A 5,981-nucleotide genomic window follows, 5' to 3' on the forward strand; every position below is an offset into this window, starting at 1 on the left:
CCATTAAAGATCGAGATACATGTAGGAGCAAAGCTTAGGGTAAGAACTGACATTGTGGCATTGGGGTCCACAGTTGGACAAAATAAGCAAGGGAATGAACAAACAGGAAAAGAGGAGAGAGAGGATGGGGGTAATCATAGTCAGTATAACCTTAAATGAAGAGGGTTGAGTTATCAAGGGTTAATGGGGGTAATAAAGATTGTGGCTATGGATGGAGGATGACATGACATGGCGTAGTGTGCTCTTCCCTCCTGTCCCTCAAGACTGCAGCCGATTGCCGCCTTCCGATCTCTCTTCCATTGTACTCACGTCACGCTCCCTGTCTGTCCCTCTTCTTTATTTATTGTGCTGTTCTTTGGTCTGTCCTTAAATTCCTCTGTCAGTCTATTGATCATATACCATTTATCATTCAGCACTTACAGATTGAATACAAATATGGCAAATCTGATTGTCAAAAGCGTTTCCTGGGCCCAATTATTACATGATCCTCAATAATCAATTTAACCATCTTTTGTACACGACTTTTATTCAAATGACTACCTGAACTGTATGTATATTGAATTTCTCATACGACGTGGATGCCTCCCTATCCCCTCTCCCCTCCATCATATAGCCTCCTCTGTCCTGGTTGTACGTACGTTCAATATCCTGAACATCTCACCAGAGGGCTCTCTAGCTAACTGTATAGCGGGTGATTTCAAATGAATGTTCAATTACAATCATATTGAATAATATGATGGAATAAGATGCCTGTCTTCAAGGGGTCATCTCGCCACCTACTACCCCACCCCCACTCCACAGCACTATGGCATTGTTTTGAAACATGATGCATTTTCTCAGGAAAAAATAACTTCCAAGATAGATCTTTTGATAACTCATGACATGGAACTTCCTTCTCCAGAGTGAGCTTTGGTGTATAAAATGGTAATAATTTGCAAGTTAAGTGGCACATGTTGAAATATTTGTTGAATATGAATGGATGGAGGAGTGCCAATGGGTTTGTTTTGGGTTCATTCAGACAACTGAAAACGGTAACCAGGGGTGGGGTTTGGGGGGAGCATGAGGAAAAGTTGGAGTGTTGAAAGCAAGGAATGATAGACTATTGCAGAGGGGTGGTTTTCGGGTTGGGGGGGGGTGTCAGAAACCTTTTCCCAGACTCCAAATGAGGTTTCTGGGTAGGTGTTTATATAAAATTTAATCTCCTCGCTGCACCATGAAACCTGAGGTTGTTGGTCTGAGAGACAGACCTCACCAAACTGACCTTGCAGCAAGTTCAGAATAATCTCCGTGTGCCAAATGTATTCATGTAGTTTCCACCCTCCCAAATTGTAAATGTATTCACTTTGTCCAAAAAATAAAAACATTCAAGACAACCTAATGGTGTACAGGTATTGTTCATAAAACCTCCGATGCTTATGGGCCATGTTCGAGTTTGTGGTTAACGTTTGCAACTGGTCCATGCAATGACAAGAGAAGCCAGTCATCTTGATATATGAGGGTTCCCAAACAGACACCAATTTCAGACAATACCTGTCTGAAATTCAAAACATTTCTTATTCACGAGACAAAGTGCTTGTGGCTTTAACGACGTGAATGAGACATCATCGAATTCGCATCACAGCAGTATTCTGGATGCTCAGTCGGAATCGAGCATGTTCACAATTGGCGATAGTCATGCTGTCATGTTTGGAAGCCACAGGTGCATTGTCAACATTGAAGCGGAGTCTCGCATCGGCTTGTTTGCGATGCGTTGTGAGACAGGTGATGACGTAAAAGTAAACACAGGTGAGAAAGCAAACCACAGCAGTCTTGGAGCTGGCAAAACTCCATACTTTGCACGAATTAGTAACAGCATGGCTTTTCCATGTCTATTTGTCATCAAACCTCGCTAGCAGACACTTTCCTTTTACCAGGACCCGCACCAGATAACAAGCGTCTCCGTCTCCGATTTCCTTCAAAAATAAACCTTGGAAACGTTTGTCTTTATCAGCACAGACACCAAAACTGGAATGCTGATAAAATATCACAAGTGCAAAAACTTCATTCTTTCTCTTTGTTTTTTTTACATAGGTCAAGGCTCATGGAAAAATTCAAGACAAGAGAGTTCCATTCTGGTCAGCATACGCCACTGGCAGATAGTTCGGAGGTAGAACACTCACCTTTGCGTGTCAAGTCGAGCTTCCGACTCAGCTCGAAATGGTTGCCCTGGTGTTTCACAGGTAGGGTGTTTCATCAAGGCATGTGTCGGATGGACGTTAAAAGCCAGCGTTAACTGGTGAATGTTGAAGAGTCAGCGAGTTATAACCAGCACTCTGAACAAACTCTAAATACATCTCCTGACTACACCTATGGTTGAGCAATGCAGATACCTTCCTAATTTGTTCAGTGGACTCTGTATGTGACAGACGACGAAAAGTTGCTGCGTTAACCAGATAATTGGCCACCGGAGACGGCTGGCCCGATGAGAGGCCCAGAAATTGGAAAATTAAGTGTATTGACGACCATCCATTGTAATCTTATAGAGATCTTTATTTGTTGGTTGGATGGAAAAATTCTTCCCTCATAGGCTTTGCAAAGCCACAGTGATGGTTAGAGAAATGTGGAACAGTAACCCTGAATCCATCGGATTAGAAGAGCAGCTTGACTACCCTTTTAGCCAAACCAAACAGCATGTCGTGGAATTTACTCAGACAAATGTCCCATACCATCTGTGTCAGTAGGATATGATCGCAGTGCTCTGATCAAGCGCTGAAGTATTTTTTTTTCTTAACAGCAAGTGCTCCTCATTATGGAGGTTCCCTCTCCGCCCCGTCTGTCGGTGTACATTTCAATGCCGCCACGGCAGGTGCCCAGAGCAGTTTGCACTGAAATCAATCCCGCGTCTGGAAGCTAGCTCCACCTCTGCAAACTACTCTTAACATTCCGAGGAAACTAAAAGAAAGTTTTTTTTTTTAATTATTATTTACATGATGGTCATTCTCGTCAATTTGTTTGTTTCTGTGAATCGGTAAGAGACATGGTAACGGTGATGGATGCCATTATATTTCTACTTCAAGTATCTTTTCTATTATGTATTCACTTTTGATTTGTGAATAAAACATACACACGCCTTCACGAAGGTACAGATCAGCACATAACCATTTGAGAAATTACCATTTTTATCTCCATCATGACAAAAAAACCCTTCAATTCTCTGCCAGTTTGAATGTGATGAGTCTGTCTCGATCCAGTAGACTAAAGCATGTTCAGCAAGTGCACAGCACACATTATCTGCCTTTTTCCGTCCTTTTCAATGTGAACAAACCACTGACCATGGAAGACTTTTGGGTCAAAGCCAGATTCCAACTATGAACACAAGTAGACGATGTCGAGGTGAACTGAAAGAGCAACGGATCTTCTGCCGCATGAGGTGGAGGCACCACTTCCATTATTCGTGGAGATGAAGCAACCATGAGTGCATCCCACCTACTATATAAGCCTCGAAAGGCCGCCAGCTCACGCAGGCCTTCAACCATCTCGGAACGAATGCTCACCACATCATAAGGGCCTTCTTGGTCTGTAATTACAGCCTGGCTGGGCTTTTCTTAAGCTCAGTCCTAACCACGCCTTCGTCGGACTCCACTCAAGAAGCCTTTCACCGAGTTTATTGAATGACAATACAGCACTGGCAATTGTTTGTCTTTACCTTCATTAAACCAGTTCATGTGGTAATCCACCCACTCTTTGTATGGGCCTAACGCATTTGCTTCACAATTGTAAACACTTCTGGTGCCATTCAGAGCCGATGCCGCGACTGCATTTTGATCAAGGACTTAACAACATATCTCCGCCGACACGGTCGGTTTGACTGTGATAATGGCCATTATTTACTCATCGTGTCCATCTGCTTTGGCTCAAATCAGATACGTCGTGTGCCGCTCAAAAAGCAAACACTCCATAGATCCTGTCGCTTAACTTGTGAGCTACCCCATTATGTTACTGCTTTCATCCAGGGTCTAAAGAACATGAACTTTTCACAATGGATGAGCTCAGAGGAAAGGAAGTTTTTTATTCGATTTCATTAACTTGGAACACAAAGCAGCGAGATCGTTTGGTAGCCCAGAGCAGAGCAGTTGAATGAAAGGCAGCTGTTAAGGCATTGCTAAAGGAAGGGAGATTGCAATTGCACTTTGCTGGGGGATTGAGTTATAGAGGGTCCATGATGGGGTGAACGAGCGAGGAATAAGGTGGAGGGAAGAGGCGAACAAAAATTTTCAGTTCGCAGAACATCCAAATACAGATATCCTCGAATATATATATATATATATATATATATATATATATATATATATATATATATATATATATATATATATATATATATATATAAAAAACTCACTCGAACCACTCACTGACTCACATTAAAGTTTGGTACCTTCCGGGTGACTTCGAGAGCTGAAAATTCGCGTGCTGAAGGACACCGAAGCCGATCCACCGGGAAAAAAAAAATCAGAGAACCATTGGAAAGCGTCTGTGAATGAATAAAATGCAGGTGAGCGTCCCGAGACAATTGTGAAGCATGGTAGTTTTGTGTCAACAGACATCGAAGCCACCACACCAGAAAAAAATAAAATCACAGAACCATTGGAAAGCATCTGTAAATGAAAATATAAATGAATGAAAAAAATAAATGAAAATAAATAAATGAAAAAAAATAAGTGCAGGTGAGTGACCCAAGACAAAGGAGAAGTACAGTTAGTTATTGCTTACAATGTGTAAGCATACACTACTATATATATATATATATATATATATATATATATATATATATATATATATATATATATATATATATATATATATATATATCCATGGAAAATTTGATATGTATTCAAATATACATATAATGTTCCAAAACTTCGACAACAATAAATTCCCAAGTTGTCTCTCACTATGTAAAGATAAGCACATTGTTCTGTTTCATGCCATTATGACTGCATTGAAGGATTAGACTCTAAACTCACCTGATGCAGACAAAGAAATTCCAAACATTCACCTATCTGTGCCTGTGCTGAAGGCAGTGATTTGTTTGAATGCACAGAGAATTTGACAGCCAGGCTTAAAATGCCATGAAAGACACATTCAGATTGGCTTCCTTTAGAACACACCTGGCCTTACGCCATGCATGATGAGGAAGAATTCTTGATGTGTGACAAGAGATCTTTATAAGAGTCCAGCTAATGCTAAGAACCCACTTAAACAGGGTAAAAGTGCTCGTTTCACTAACCTCTTCCAAATTGAAACGTCTGTCTGGCGTTTGCCAAAAGGTAATAATCAAGCCTTCCAAACCGTTCTGCTTCGTGACTCATTGCCGATAAAATTTCAGGCCGAGCACTTAAGATTTCAGAAAGTACAGCCCCGACGACAATTTTATACATCAATAATACACATGCATATATAACAATATAATGTGTAAATAGTAAGCTCATATAACTTATAACTTGCAAAAAACACACACACACACACACACACACACACACACACACACACACACACACACACACACACACTATATATAGTGTTGTGGTTGAGGAAATTCACAAACCACCATTCAGGTCCCATAGGTGAGATATCTCTGTAAGTACATGCATGTGTAGTTAGCCCCAAACCCGTTGTTTCGAGGGAATAAATGTGATTCATTCGGGCTGCGACCCGTTTAGATAGCCGTTTTTCTGTTCTATCTTTAGTTTGAACCAACCACGTCTCAACCGCCATCACACAACAACCACCAACCGCAACGACGCTTCACAACAACAACAACGCCAACAGCCATGACCTTTACCTTCACAGCACACCATCCCGCAACCATCGCATCACCGCCATTCCAAGCGTCACCGTGGCCAGGGACCGCCACTTTAGACCCTCCACCACCTTCACCTCTCCTCCTTCTGTGGCCATTCCCGCACCACTTGTGAACGCCGAGCGTCAGGCTGTCCTGGCCT

General features: G+C 41.7%; 1 long non-coding RNA gene across 1 annotated transcript in view; it reads right to left on the reverse strand.

The window, feature by feature from the left end:
• LOC147028383 (uncharacterized) overlaps positions 1-4,553 on the reverse strand; it is a 64,405-nt gene extending 59,852 nt beyond the window's left edge. Inside the window, exon 1 of the long non-coding RNA XR_015056929.1 lies at positions 4,415-4,553. This is a non-coding gene — a long non-coding RNA (uncharacterized LOC147028383). The remainder of the gene's footprint in view (positions 1-4,414) is intronic.
• Positions 4,554-5,981: the final 1,428 nt, after the last annotated feature.

Source organism: Eptatretus burgeri, chromosome 4 (genome assembly GCF_056783735.1).
Source record: "Eptatretus burgeri isolate ZD-2024b chromosome 4, Ebu_testis_v1, whole genome shotgun sequence".
In the NCBI taxonomy this organism is placed as follows: Eukaryota; Metazoa; Chordata; class Myxini; order Myxiniformes; family Myxinidae; genus Eptatretus; species Eptatretus burgeri.